Below are 16,116 nucleotides of genomic sequence, written 5' to 3' on the forward strand. Positions count from 1 at the left end.
ATACAACCTGATCAGGGATCGAATCTGCACCTGGGGCATATGCTCTGACCAGGAATGGAATCTATGACCTTTCAGTGCATGGGATGGCACAACTGGCTACACCAGTCAGGGCTAGGCAGACTTTGTATTTCAGACGAACAACAGATGAAAATAATCCAGAGACATCCTCACCTATCCTGACTCCTCTAAAAAGCCACATTCTGCTCTACGAGTCACTCTGCCATTTCCCACAGAAACACCCCTTTTGACACCTCTTGCCTGTCCTAATCCCGTTGATCACTGAGCAAATCTTGTGTAGAGCCATCACCTGTGGATGTGGACAATGAGACATGCTGAGGAGTGGAGAGATCACCAGGCCGAGGATCCTGGGGGAACTCGGGCTCCAGAAGTGACTCTACCCCTAACTGTCCATGTGTCTGCGGAAGACTCCGACCCTCTCCATCGCTCAGCGTGGTGGTGGAGCTGGAGTCTGAGTCTGACCTCATGGCCTTTCTTCCCGGCCAGAGTTCACAGGGGTCCCTAACTTTGATTTTTATCTCATCTCTTTAAAATGTCTACTTTGTGTTTGTTTATCCTCCACTTCGGATATTCATACATGTAAACAAATAACCATGTTTTGGAGGTGCATGCTATCACTAAACAAGCCATCAAAAATACGCAAAGACCACCAGTCTACAGAATCAGGGAATGATTTAGGCACACGTTTCCCTTTTGGTGGGTATCTGGGCTGCTCCTCGTTGGGGCCACTGCACACTGTGTTGCAATAAGCATTCTCCACATGTGCATCTGTACACGGGTGCTCTTAGCTCCGAGGACAGAGTCCCAAAAGCAAAATTGCTGATTCAGAGGGTATATGGCATGTTAATTTCAGTGGATATCGGTGGCCTGCTCTCCTAGAAGTCCATAACAATTCATATTCCCACCAGCAATGTAGGAGATGCTTTTCTCCCCCTACATCTTCAAGGGCCTTGGGGGTTACCACTCTTCTACTTTTGCCCATCTAATGGGCGGGTTGAGAAATGGCATGTGATCTTTAAGAGCTCCTGCATGTGTCAGGGAGGGCATGGGCAAGGTGACCTCTAAGCTCCTTCTAGCTTGCGTCCCTGTTTCTCTACCGGCTTTTAGAGCTCATCGGTTACAGGTGTGTCTTTAGTCCTCCTTCACCAGCTGGTGAGAATACCAGAGACATCTACAGAACAGTTGCCAGAAACCAACAAATCAGGGGCTGGAGAGAAGGAAAGCTGAATGCAGTCCAGAAGATCATTTCGCCAACACTATTCAGCTTGTAAGAACCATCTAGGCCAAATCCCGGCAACGGCACCCAGAACAAATCATAAAACGCGGTGTGGAGGGTTTCTGGGATGAGTATGTTCATAGTAAATATTTTAAGATCAATGGCTACACAAAATGCATTTTCCGTGGAGTTTCACTTTTCAGATGGCTTTGTATTAAAAGTGCTACTTCAATAAATATTCATGGGGAAATTCATTGATGTGGTTTATGGTTTATAGCAAAAATTTCAAAGGTCCAGGGAAAAACGATGTATGATGTGTATTTTACCCTCTTAGGAGAGAAGTGGTTAAAAAAAAGAAGAAGAAAGCATTACATGGTTTGGTTTTCTCTGACTCTAAACCCTCCAAGGCAGGTGGCTGCTCTTTTCATTCCTACTTCTCTATAGCCAGACCTGGGACAGCTCATAGGGAGAGAGGGGATGAAGGGGGCAGGGGGTGTGCTGAGCCGTTTCAAAGTCTCCAAAGCCCCTCCTAACAGCTACCATTTGATGAGCACTTACTGCACACCTGGCAATATGTCCATCATTCTCCCTGAGTCCTCACCATGACCCTGTAAAGAGCCACCATTTTACCCATTTTACAGATGAGGAACACCGAGCCTCAGGAAAGTTGTACAATTTGTCTCCAAGGTCACAGAGCTAGTTAAATGGTAGAATGAAGATTCAGACTCAGGTCCATTAGGCTCCAATTTACCTTGTTATTGGCCCCGCCTGCCTCAGTTTCCCATCTCTAATTTCCCCAGATCTCTAGAAGCCCGCTGAAACTGCGTGGGTTGGAGGAACTTTGGTGTGGTGCTGAATGCCTTCTTCTTCACCTCCCCTGCCTCGTGGCCCTAGGGAAGTGCACGTGGGCTGCCTGCTCTGAACATGAGGCATCCCACGGCCCCCATGACATCATTATTCTTGGCCCCTTTGCCCGTGGCAGGAAGCAAACTCACACAGGCAAAGCACTGAAATCTGGCCACTTATTCCTGCCAATTTTTGCAGAGTCTCGGGTAAACGTATTTATTTTTATAATGGCAAGTTGTGCCCTTGGCAATGATCAGATCCCATTGCTCCCCTGCTTAAGACGCTGGAATCACTCCCCACGGCCAATAGAATAAAACGCAAATGCCCCGCTTGGCTTGGCAGTCAAGGGCCCCGGCGGTCTGGCCACAGAACCATCCTCTTCAGGGCTGTCCTCTTCCACTGATGCTCGGCCACTCTGTCCTTTGCCCATTGTGCTCTCTCATCTTCTGGGAATGTCTTTCTTCCCTCTCTCTGGCTATTAAAGTCCTAAATATCCTTCAAGGCCCAACTCGAATGGACCCGCCTTCTCCAAGGGAATTCCCTGGAGCAGAATGAATGGGCCTCTCCTCTGGAACCCCAGGTTCCATTGTCATCATTCTGCTTCCAACCATCATTGATGCTTCTCATCCCTGCCTTTGCAGCTGGACAGTGAGTGTCTGTGGGACGGAGGCTGTGCTATTCGCCTCTGTTTCTCCAGCACCCCCTCAACACCTCGCTCAAAGTAATAGTCAAAATGACAACAGCAGCAGTGGTAGAAGCTAACATACATGGAGGGTTTAAAATGTGACTTTATTGAATCCCTCAGAGCAGTCTCATGAGGCAGACACTGTATTTACTCCTATTTAACAGGTAAGAAAATGGGGGTTCAGAGAGATTGTGCAGTGGCAGAGCTGGGACTTGAACCCCAGGGTGCCAAGTTCCCTAGCTAATCACTCTGACCCAGTGGTTTCATAAGGTGCTCATTAAATGTTTGTTAAATGAATAAGCAAATGTATTAATGAGCAAATGAATAATTAGGGCAAGTCACACAAATTTAGAAAAATTATCCACCTCCTTGACGAAAGCAAGGCCCTTTCCAGAATCCAAGCCATGGCCCTGAGCGCTTCCTTCCCTCACTCTGCTGCCTCCTCCCACTCGGGACAATGCGGTCAGCACCAGGAGCGTCATTCCAAACACGCTCCCAAGGGACACAGAGAAGAACGCCTCATCCTTTTGGGTCTGGGACAATGCTCTGATGACCCCCAGGAGACGGGACCTCAGAGCTGTGCCCCGGCCAGCAGGGTGAGTGGCCTTGGCTCACCCACACCCCTCCCATGATCCTCCAGAGACAAACGCTGGTGTCAGAGCAACACAGGCAGGAAGTGTTTGGAGGGCAGAAGAAAGCCCAGTGGGACGCAGGAAAGGAGCGGAAGGGCAGACGGAGAGCCGCCTACGCCAGGCTGCAGCTGTGGCTTTGCTTGTGGAGCCACAGGTGCTGGCAGCACGGAGGTTCCTGATACAAGGATGTGGGAGGAGTAACCTGCCTCCCAGTCCCAGAGAAGGCTGGGTGCTGGCGAGCAGACAGCAGACAGCTGAGCTCAGCGAACGGCCACATTCCCTGGGGCTCAATCAGGAGTGAGCACACCAGCTGGGGCCTGGCCCGCCTTCCTCAGAAGGAGGAAGGGGCACACCCTGTCCACTTGCCCCCCACAGGGAGGGTTCTGGGAAATGGAAACACACAGACATTCATCACACATGCACACATAGTCACACATGTGCACACAGACACGCATGCACACACACACACACACACACACACACTGAGAAGACTTGTCAGGCCCCCAGCACTTGAAGCACAAGTCAATTGATGGATCTTATTTCTGAGGAGAAACCAGCATGTCCTGAAGGCTGGTGAGCTGGGTTCCTCCCTCTGGGAGGCCGCCAATTAGCTCCTCCATCTCCATTTTCATCCTTGATGATTTCTGACCTCCCACAAGATTGGAAAGTAGACCTTGGGGCCAGGGGTCAGTCATGAGCCAGAAAACAGAGCTTTGTAGCCAAAAGGAGCGGGAAGGAAAAGAGCACATTTCACACCGAGGATTTAATTTCCACTTAGGAAGATGGAAGTAGTTTCCTAAGGTGGTTTTGGAAACACATGAAAGCATTTTCCTTTCTGAACTCGAGCAGCGGATCTGAAGCTGTAATCAGCTCCCTGGGCGCTCAACACTCTGGTCCTCTTTCCATGGGAGCTGGGAGCCAGAGACCGTGGGGTGCACAGGCTCTGCCAGAACCTCAAGGGACGGGAGTGGAAAATCTCATTCAGTTCAGCTTCATCCATCCATCCCCCACACATTCAGCCGGCCAGCCCGCTGAGGGTCATTCTCTCACGTAGTTAACATTCATGATCACCTGCCATGTGTCTCCATTTGACCTGGCACTGGGTTCAGGTCCCCTAAAAGGACCTAAAGCCTCCTCTTGGCCGAGGGTCATTCTCTCACGTAGTTCACATTCATGATCACCTGCCACGTATCTCCATTTGACCTGGCCCTGGGGTTCAGGTCCCCTAAAAGGACCTAAAGCCTCCTCTTGCTCATCTATGGAAAAGAAGGGATACTAGTTACAAGGGCTCCTCCTGCTCGAATTCAAATGCGGAGCAGAGGATACATCCTCTGGGGTGTGGAGACTCCCTTGTTGAGGACAACGCAGTCCCTGAGCACTGGGCCTGGCGAGGCAGGTTCCCAGGAAAGACCTGCTGATTCAGGACGCCTTGCACCACCTGTGTACATGCCCTCGGTGAACTCCACACTTCCTGTCTTTGAAAGTCTTTCATTTAGGTTTTACGATGGACTTGAGGATGAACAATTATGTAAGAGTGTTTTTTGCAACAAGCGTATGGGTATATTTTGAAGGAAACAAACTTGTGCCTATTAAGGATGGGAGAAGTATCAGTGAGTGTTTCTAAATGACCAATAAAAATGAAATGATCGTTGCTCATTGTTGTTTATGGATCATAATGTACTTTCTTTCTGACGGAACTATCCAGTGAACTCCCTCCTCGACATCGGCCGCTAATTACATAGTTAGCACACAGTAATCCGCGCAAGTGGTTCTCGCCTGTTGTAATTCATCTTCATAAACATAATTGGCTCAATGAAGAGATCACAAAATAATTCTGCAAAGAGGAGATGGATTCAATAAAAACAAATTTTACTCTTCTCTGTTCCAAAACTATAAGCTTGGGGGTGGAGTTTTTTTTTTTAAGAACATATCAGATTTCTTCCAGGTTGCCACTCCTCTCCCTCCCCAGTTTGCTTATTACTCAGCTATTTGTTGAGGATCTACTGTATTCAAAACATCAGCTAAATAACGGGGAAAGCAAAAACTTGCAACAAACTTCCCACTGCAAGGAGGCTGGTGCTCAGGTGGGGAAATATATAAGCAGCAGGCAGAGGGAGGGTGATACACAGTGGGAAGTAATGAATGCTCTAGAAGAGTTGCAGAGAAAGGGCTACAGGAGTTCAGAGGCAAACTAGCCTCTTCCTTGTTGGGATATCATGGAGGGCTTCATGGAAGAAGTGGCATCTGAGCTGAATCATGAAGGATGAAGGGCTGGGGACAGGTGGGTAAGTAAATAGTCATTTTGAGGAGCTAAGGCACCGAGGTAGGCTCGGTCAGACTAACATGGGAGCACTTTTGGTGGAGCGCAGGCCGGTGAAGGGTGGTGAGAGATGGATTGGGAAGGTAGGTTGAAGCTTGTTGTGAAGTGGGAGAAGCCTATTTTTTAACCTTATAACTCAAGGCTGTGCTTCCCTCCCCTCTGCATATTCAATATCTTGAACTTGATGCAGTTGAGAGAGCACACCTACTACTTGCCAGACCCTGTGTTGGGGCTGTGTGGGAGACACTGATGATTTACTACAAAGCCCACCCCAGAAATTTCCTTTGGAAGGAAGTAGAAACGATGGTGTGGCCAATACAGGCTTGAGCTTACATCTGCATTTATTATAGGAGGTGGGGGATCACTGTTCCATTGGCCCCTGATGAGTCACCATCTACCCAATTCCATACCACAGCAGGCAGCCTTGTTAGCTCGAGGCTCTAGTTGCTTCTGAGGCTAAAGATTTTTGGACCATTTACTGCCAAATACTTCTTTTCTCTAATTCCATCACCAACATTTTCCTCCTTGAAAATTCAAATGCGCCTGGAAGAGACACTAAGAAGAAGAAGAAATGTTCAGGGAGATGGGTGGAAAATGAAAATGAGAATCACCAAGCAGAATCCAAGGGAATGGAGAATTTCAGGAAGGGAGTGATTGACAGTGTCACATGCTGCGGAGAATTAGGATAAGAGGGCTGGGATGTGTCCATTGGATTTGGCATGGAGAAATTCATTGATGACCTGGCGAGAACTATGTCAGAAAAGTGGGCCCAAATTGCACAGGCCAGGTGGCAGCAGGGTGAGTGAGGGGTGAGCTGACCTGGCATGGAGGACTCGCACATCTGGTGCTATCTCACATCTGCCTGCCCCCACACCTCCACTTTGCTCTTTTGGTCTCTACTCTCATCAATGAGACCTGATGACTCTCAGGAAATTATATTTATTGCTTTTTACAGAGTAAGGTATGTGCTACTGTGACATTTGACATGGAAGGATCTTTGAGATGCCTCAGGACCTGGTTGTACTGCAATGAGCTAGCTGAGAAGATTATGTACCAGGTAGATGCTTCCACTTCAGACTGGGCCTCAGAAGAAACACATGTGAAATAGGCCTGGTTCTACAGTGAATCTGTGAATCATTTCTGCGACCCGTAGCCTGAAGCATAGCCACCCCACTGAGCCCAGCCTAGATCAGCCACTCTGTAATCAGCCACTCTGTAGGCAGATCCCTGATGATGAGAATAAATGTCATTTCAACCACTGATTTTGGGGGGTGTTTGTTAGGTAACATTAGTGTAGAACTAACTGACTGATACAACCTTGCTAGGTCAGGTTCACTACTCTCATTCCTTAAGTTCAACTGCCAATGCAGACTGTTAGACAATCTCAATCATTATAAACAAGAAATACTTCCTCTTTGAGATTTTTCCGTTTTTTTCCAGAACATTTATTCTTTTGTTCATTCATTTGTTCATACCTTCAACAAATGAAGACTTGTACTAAGCTTAGCAGGGGCAATGGAGAGCAGTTGAGGGGTGTCTGTCGCTTGGAATGAAATAAATTTTATTTCTTTAAGTGAGAGACAGACACGTAAGCAAATAATTATATCTCAAGGTGCCTGCCATATTTCTTATCCTTAAAGTAAACCAAGTGGAGATAATATAATCATTCTTGCAATTGCCCTTGTTTATACTTAAAAGCAATTATCTATAGGTATTTAAAATAAAATAAAATCTGTAGTAATTATGAGTTTGCCTTTTTCTTTTTCACATATCACATGAGCCAATGAGGAAGTAGAATGCAAGACTGTCTTACCATATGTCAATTTCAAATACATTTTCCTTTAACGTGTGCTTTGTGCATCCTTCTGGAAGATGGGAAATGAAATGTACTTGTAAACAGACAGAAATGATTCACGGATCATGATTGCTTTTCATCAGCTGCATCAATTATATACAGCAGTGGGACTTGGTGAAATACATTTACAACTTCTTAAAAACACTCCTAGAAACAAATCAGACCTTGTTAAGTTCTGGTGTGCTCACCCAAGCTTGGCTGGGCTGGCAGTCTGCAGAACTAAGTCTTTGTACTAAGTCCAAGTTGACCTTGGTTAAGAGCAATGGCCTGGCAGGGTGGAGACCTTTCCTGAGTTCCCTTTCCATTGTTATGAGGTGGAGGACAGAGAAGCCAGCTGTGAGATGAGTACAGATTTATATTAGGTTGTCAATAAAGCATACAATCAGTCATCAAGCCCACTAATACCATGCCAGGTGATGAGGATATAGCAATACAAGGAAAAAAATAAATACATGTCCCTGCCCTCAAGTCGCTTATGGCCTCCTAGGAGATTAGAGTTAAACATGCCATTCCTAGCTCCTCCATTTATTAACTATCTAACCTTTTCAAAATTACTTAACTTGTCTATCCCTCAATTCCCTCATTCGTAAAATTATAGTAATTATCCTGATTTTGTTGGCGTGGCAATGCATCCTGACAAAATACTAATTTCCCAAGACTCCCTTGCAGCTATGGTAGCCACATGCCTCAGTTCTGGCCAGTGAAAAGTAGAAGGAAGTCTTGGTGAGGGCATCTCTCCCTGAATAAAAAAAGGACAAAGCTTCATGAGAGACACTTTTTGTTTATCTTCTTGCCAAGAACACATATGTGGGACACATAGCCACCTTGAGACCATGAGAATAAAATTGTATGTTTGGGGCAATGGAGAAAGAAGCTGGAAGGAATTTGACTCCCAAATGGCATCCTTGGGCACCTACATAAACTCTATTCCACTTGCTTCTAGACTGCTCATATGGGAGGAAGAGTTCTTGCTTAAGCCACTCTTTTGGGATTCGGGGGGCTTCTGTTTTATGCCGGTGAACATATTCCTAACTGGAAACAAGGGCCTGACATGCAGAAAGCAGTTAATAAGTGACATCAGTGTTAATGTGATGACCACGCGGTGTGATGGTGGTATGATGAGAGAAACGCAGGGAGCTGCCAAACCACTTAGGATGGCTTCTAGTCCAGAGCAGACCAGACGAAAACTTCTTGGAGAAAGAGACATCCAAACAGAGACCTGGAAGGTTGGGTGGGAGTGCTGTCAACTCTAACATTGAAAGTTCTTTCCAAGTTGACTCCTTATTCCCACTGCCCTCCCTTTCCATGGGAGGACATCCCAACACTGAGCACGCCTCCTGCTTTCAGCCTTGCCTAGACCATTTCCATACTTGTTTCCGGAGAAATCTTCCTAAAATGGATCTGGTTGCAACACAACCCCAGATGTAAACCTCCTGAGAGCAACTCCTCACCTACACAGAATTTCTCAGTTTCCATCAAAGGGCCCTTAAGCTATAAAACTGGTGTTTCGCAGAGGCTTCAGCAGATTAGACGAAAGTTTCTAATTTAATCTTTAAAAATCATGTAATGTTCACATTTTTATTTTCCAATAAATTCTTGTTGGTTTTAATATGAAAATGTTTTAACTTACTTTCATTTTTAAAAAATGTATTTTTATTGATTTTAGAGAGAAAGGGAGAGGGAGAGAGAGATAGAAACATCAATGATTAGAGAGAATCATTGATTGGCTGCCTCCTGTACTCCCCCTACTGGGGATCAAGCCCACAACCCAGGCATGTGTCCTGACCGGGAATCAAACCATGGTTGGTCAATGCTCAACCACTGAGCCATGCCGGCCAGGCTTAACTTACTTTCTAAGAGCTTGATTCATATTCTAGGAAGATGCACTGTGTTAAACCACTGGTTCTGAGTACCCCCTTGTATACTGCTTTCCACCTGAGGGGCCATGCCAGGGCTCCCTGTCCTGGCTTCCAGCTGGTAGTTATTTGGCCTCCTGTGATACCTTCTTGCCCTTCCACATGTCATTGTGTGAAAGCACTCGCAATGTCATAGCTTGGGCAGTGGCTAAGGGTCTCCAATCTCCAATTAAATTGTAAATCTGTCAAGTGCAAGGGCTGAATTTTATTCATCATTGAAAAATTTCCATTTACTATTGTGTAACAAATTACCCCCAAACCTAGAAACCTCAAACAATTGTTTTATTTGCTCAGAATGTTGTGTGTCAAGAATTCCCAAAGGGCTCAGCTGGACAGTTCTTCCTTGGAGTCTCTCCCATGCAGTTTGCAGGCACATAGCAGCCGGGGCTGCAGTCATCTGAATGCTCGACTGGGCTAGATGTCTAAGTCGAAGATGGCTCCCTCACAGGGCTCGTAGTCATGCTGCTGTCAGCTGGGAGCTCTGCTGGTGCTGTTGACTGGAGTCTCTAGTCAGGCTTCCCCCGAGTAAGTGTCCCAAGAGACCAGGTAGAAGCTGCATTTGGACTCACAAGTCATGCAGTGTCACATCCAACCACATGCAGTTGGTTACAAGTTAGTCACAGGCCAACAGAGATTCAAGGAGTAGAGTATCAGGATCCATTTCTTGACTGGGTCACATTATGGAAGAGCAAGTGGGTGGAAGTTTCGTGCAGCTGTCTTTGGAAAATACTGTCCTCCATACTAAGCATCTCAGCATTTAATCCAGTTTATGTGAGTGAATGAATGAATGAATGAATGAGAATCTAAGTGTTCTGTTATCATTCCCAAGATAAGATTTTGACATGGAAGAGAAGTGAAATCTCTTTCTACTTTCCTGTATGAAAAAGGACCCACTCTGCATCTCCCTACCCAAGGGTGGGGGTTATGGCCGGAGATATTGAAAGAGCAACAGAGGGAGGAAGAGAAGGAGGGAAGGAAGGAGGTCAGAAGGTTCTAAATTCTTGGGAAGGAGAGAAATAGATTCCCCTCCCTTGGGGATTTCCTATTCCCACACACCTCAGTTTTTCTTCCCCGCTCCAAATAGTACATAGAGTGGTTGGCATTCATTTTGAACATAGATCAATGGTTGGTAAAAAGAAATATAGATCAAGCTGATATTCCATGTTTCCCCATCAGAACCATTTCTGTCCTGCACCCTCAGGACCTTAGCTTCCCCACTCTTCCCGTTAGAACAAAGAGGGCTCTGGGCCAGCTCATCTCTTAGACTCCCTCCTGTGGTTATTCCCTGTGGTTTCATACCAGCCACTCCCACCCAACCTAGCAAGGCATCAGCCTCCCGGGGAGAGGCAGCCTGTCATTCAGAGAACTCTCCCTTCTCCAAAATCTAATATCCCCTCATCTCCCATTAGGAGTTCAGTTATGGGAGCCTTCATAGCAGGTGTCATTAAATAGACATTAAGACCCAACAGGGCATGTTTTACGGGACCATTACCATATGCCTGATGTTTGCTGTGACAAATGGAGATCCAGCCAACCACGCCATGTGATAATGGGCCAGGAAACACCCCCTGGGGTGAAGTAATGCTATTAGAAGATGAGGCTCTCAGTGTTTAATGCCATTCATCCCATCAGAAGGGGATTGATTCCTCTTTGCTGACTCAACCTGGAAGTCAGGCTCCCTGCCGGGTCCATCAGGCACTCAGGCCAGGAGAGATGGACACCACTGTCTGCTGGCATGGCCAGCCTGAGCACGTTCCAAGGAAGTGTGCCTCGTGATTGTGACTTAAGGACAAAGGATTATGCTGCCTCAGTTTTCCCCAACCAGAAGCCAGTCAGTACAAATGAGAAGAGCTCATTGATCCTTCCACGCATCTGAGTAGGAAGTCGGCTCTGTCCAGGCACAGAGAACTCACCTTCATTTAAACATCCCGTCATCTCAGATAACAAAGTTTGGCTGAAATGCTCTATGAGCTGCAGCCCTCTGTGACCTGGAGGCAGCATGGTGTGGGGAATGGGCATAAGCTTCGGATTCCCTCAGTTTGAATCCCAGCTCTACCATTTGGTTTCATGAAGATTGCTTTTCTCATCTTCCTTGCAGAGATGTTATGAGGATCACTTGGGATGACTCACCGAAAGTATTTAGCACAGGGCCTAAGTGAGCGAATGGAGTTTTCCTAACATTCCCCACCCCATACCTCTTTTTTTTTTTTTTTTTTTTACTCTGAATCTCTCATCCCTGGACTTTCAGAGTGTGAAGAGCCTAGGAACTCAGGGTCTAACATCTGCTTATTCCAGCTGCTTCCTGGAGGGTGGAGGTACCCAAAACCAGACTCCCCCTGGCTGCCTCCCCTCAGCTGCCCAGCACACTCAGATTTCTTCCATACTTTCCATGATCTCCACTGTGTCTGCCACCTCTGGACCACACCTTGATGGCAGAGCATTGCTGGGGACAGTCCTCAAACCTACCAACCCGCTGACTGAGCCAACCTCTCACTCTCCCCACTAATATGTCCACCTCCCAGCCAGAGCCTTATGACGATTCTATCTCCAGCAGATGTTCTACTTGGCCTAAAAGCCTTTGACCCTTTGATAGTTCATTAGATACCCACCCCCCATGCCCATAATATGTCTAGCCCCTCCTTTGGCACCTTACATCCCCTGCCTTTATGCCTGCTCAACCATCTTCTCCCCATATGTATCCTCACTCCACCCCACCCCTACTGTAGCCCTCTCCCTGACTGCCTCCCCTCAGCTGACCAGCAGACTCAGATTTCTTCCATCCCAGAGAGGTCCTTTCTCAACTACCATCCCCTCCTGCAGAGTGCTTGCTTCCCCACCTCACTTCTTCTCACCCCATTTCCTCCTCCACTCCTTGAAATCTTGGTCCCACCACTGCCACTGATGACCACCACTCTCACGGATGGTATCGAGAGACAGGTCTGCAAACCTGCCTCTCCAAATGCAGGTGGGGTGACTTGGGGCTTTGAGGAGCCTATGTGCCTACCTTGGGGCCCTGGAATCCCTCACAGGGTGGGTGCAGTGTTGGGCTAGGACAGAGATAAGTAGCAGGGCCAAGGCAAACATGAAGAGCTTCTAACCTTAGACACTCAGTCTGAAGTGAAAGACCACAAAACAAATCAAATAATCAGGACCCACTGAATAAAACCATGAGGAATCCTGTCACCCACTGAGACAGGGTGTGGCTAAACCATTCATGCAACCTCTTCCACAGTGACTACCAAATCCCTACCACGTGCTAAGTCCTACACCTCCTGGAGTCACCTAAGATTTACTGACAATCTACAATGTTTGGGGCCTTTACATTATAATCTCATTCAATGATGTAGGCATAGGTCTGTAGAGGGGGTTGAATCATGGGCCCCCAAAAGGTGTCGACATCCTAATCCCCAGAACCTATGAATGTAACCTTATTTGGAAAAAAGGGGGGTGAGGGTTCTTGTAATTAAATTAAGGATCTCAACATGAGATCACATGGGATTATCCCTAAATCCAATGACAAGGGTCCTTATTACAAGAGACAGGAGAGGAGAAGACACCCAAAGAGGGGAGGTTTGTGGGAGATGAAGGCAGAGATTTGAGTGATGCAGTCGCAAACCAAGGGATGCCCAGAGCCACCAGAAGTCGAAAGAGAAAAGGAAGGATTCTCCCTTAGAGTTTTAGGATTGAGCACAGCCCTCCCAACACCTTGCCTTTGGATTTCTAGTCTCCAGGACAGTCCTGTTGTTGTAAGCCACCAAGTTCATGGTCATGTGTATGACAGGCCTAGGAAACAAACACTGGATCCCTAGTAAGCAGTTAAGGAAACAGTCTCAGAACAGTTGGCAACTCATCAAAGTCATGAGGATAGTAAGTGTCAGGGCCAGGGCTTGAACTTGATTTGGAGGAGCCCCAAAGTCTCACTCTTCAACTCTCAGAGGCAGTAGAGGAGCAGCTGAGAGCTCGCCGGGAGCCAAGGCTGCCTGGTTCTAATCCCAGCTCTGCAATTTGTGAGCTGTGTGATTTGGGGCTAATTGCCTAACCTCTCACCCCTCCGTCTTTTCCTCTGTAAAATGGAGATGCTATAAACAATCCTTTCCTTCCGGAAATGTTTGGGGAGTTAAAGGAGTGGGTGAGTGGAGATAAGAGAGTACACAGAGCCCTGCCTGGGACACAGGAAGCAGAGCAAAACCCTGTTATAACTGTAGATCATTTGGTTGCCCCTGTTCCAATCACACACTGTCTCCAGGCCAGGGCTTCCCAACTTCAACACTATTGACACCGGACTCTATAATTCTTTGCTGTGAGGGCTACCCTGTGCACTGTAGGATTTGAGCAACTTCCTTGGCCTCTACCCACCAGGTTCCAGTAGCTCCCCACCCCAAGTCCTGAAGAAGAAAATTGTCTTCCTCTTGACAAATTTGGGAGACAACACCTCCCCTGGTTGAGAACTGCTGCCTAAGGCCAGGACGGGGCAGGCCTTAGGACTGGGGCCTCTTGACTGAGCTCCTGCTTGCAGTTGGGTTTTGAATGCATGTCTGGTCTTCAGGCCTGAAGCTGCACAGCTGTCAGGCAAGGGGCCCTTAGCAAAGGGCTCCAAGACCCCCAGTGCTGGGGGCCAGGAGGCAGCACATCAGACATGTAGTGGTTATCGGCATTAAATGAAGTATTAAGTACAGAGATGAGCAGAGTGCTGAGCATGGAGTCAGCATTCAGTCAATATTGGTTATTACTATTTTCACTATTATCATTCTCCGGGCCTGGTGAGCTGACCCATAAAGGGATACAAGAGGAAAGAATCTATTCTTATTGGCTGCAAAAGCCCCAAATCCACTCAGAGCCTGTTTGATGGCCGCCATCAAATAAAACATGGGGGGCGGGGGTAGGAGCGGGTGTGTAATGTAATTTAAGGGAGTGTCTTTGCCAAGGCAGAAGGAAATGGTGAGAGATTTACACCGATGTGACAAAGGTTCCGGAAAGCAGCGGTTCTCCCGCAGCCTGAAATGATGATATTTGCTGTTGGCAGACGGAGTTGAATGGGAAAAAGAGAGACCGCACTCACAGATTGTCACTTCATTTTATTCTCTGGTGGCTGTCGTCCAAAGGAGTAAAGTGGGAGCCCCTCCACGAGCGGCTCTCAGCATCTTCCCCCTCCTGCTTTCCTCCTGCCAAATGGTAATTGATAAGAAACATATATTGGTTCACTCTGATCACAAGTATATATTTCTCATAGACATTTGGTCTTCGCCCACATTTCCGGGTTCACACAGCTCCCAGACCCTTGGAATTTCCTGAGTGATGAAATCCATAAAGGTGTCTTTTGTTATGTTAATGAGTGACTTGGGGGCCTTACCTAAGGGTGGGGCAGGTTGTTAAAGGAGCCAACTCTATGATTAGAGAGTTGGAACTTCTAGTCCACCACCTCTGACCTCCTGGGAGGAGAGATGGCTGGAGGCTGAATCAATCACTAGTGGCCAATGATATAATCAATCACGGCTGTGGAATGAAGCCTCCATAAAACCCCCAACATGGAGTTTAGGGAGCTTTTCGGTGGGTAAGCATGTAGAGATTTGGGGAGAATGGTGCCCTCCCAGAGGGCATGGAGGCTCTGAGCCCTTCCCACAGACCTTGTCCTGGGCATCTCTTCCATCGATGTTCCTGAGTTATATTCTTAAAATAATAAACTGGTAATGTAGTAAATAAAATGTTCCTCTGAGTTTTGTGAGCTGCTCTAACAAGTTAAAACCAGAGGAGGAGGAGGTCATGGAGACCTCTGATTTATAACCACGGCTCCTGCCCCCTGTTGGCCAAAGTAGGGATTTGCACACTCCCCCACTTCTAGGTAGTATCCAGGTGGATTCCAGGCTTCTCCACCTGCGAAAGGACATGGGACTTATGGGTGTGGCCTGAGGGGAGGCCCTGTTAGGTTGCAAAGCACGAAGCTGCCCGAGCAGCAATGCAGAGAGTGGAATGACAAACAGATCAGACCAGAGGGTCTGAAGGTGGTGCATGTGCTCCTTCCTCGGGTGTGAAATAAGCCTGACCTCAGAGAGCACGTTTAGGAGAATTTCAGCCAGTTCTACCGCTAAAGCCCAGAACCCTTGCCCACCCCTGCCCACCCCTGCCCACCCCTGCCCCTGCTGCACCTCTGATTCCCTTCCCCTTGCCCCTCCCTTCTTACATTCCTGACACAGTTAGGGACCCTGAACAGGGCTGTCCCCTGCTCCCCCTTTCCCTGCCAGGTAAGGTGGTTCTGGTTATGTCTTAAATTGTTTGTCCCTACCCTCACTAATTTTTAACTTGAAGAAACAGAGTTGTTTTGCTTTTCATTTTTAATTTGCATTCATGTCTCTTATGGGCTGACAATAGCGCTGCAGCTACTGGGCTTGTGGAACTGAGTCCTAAACCCGGCTCTGTTCACTGCAAAACCCAGGCAAACTCTGAATTCAACTGCCCCCTAACAGCACACTAAGAGCCCAGGGTAACAGGATCACGTTTGCCTTGTCCTTTGATCAGGGTCTCAGGCATCCAAAGTCCACAGGCCTGGCAAAGAGGAGGGAAGTGCGGAGGAGGTGCAGACTTTCAGGAGCCTGAGGTCTCATGGAGGAGAGCAGCTCTGGTCTTTTCAGGG

This window comes from Myotis brandtii, unplaced genomic scaffold (genome assembly GCF_000412655.1).
Source record: "Myotis brandtii unplaced genomic scaffold, ASM41265v1 scaffold1223, whole genome shotgun sequence".
Classification (NCBI taxonomy): domain Eukaryota; kingdom Metazoa; phylum Chordata; class Mammalia; order Chiroptera; family Vespertilionidae; genus Myotis; species Myotis brandtii.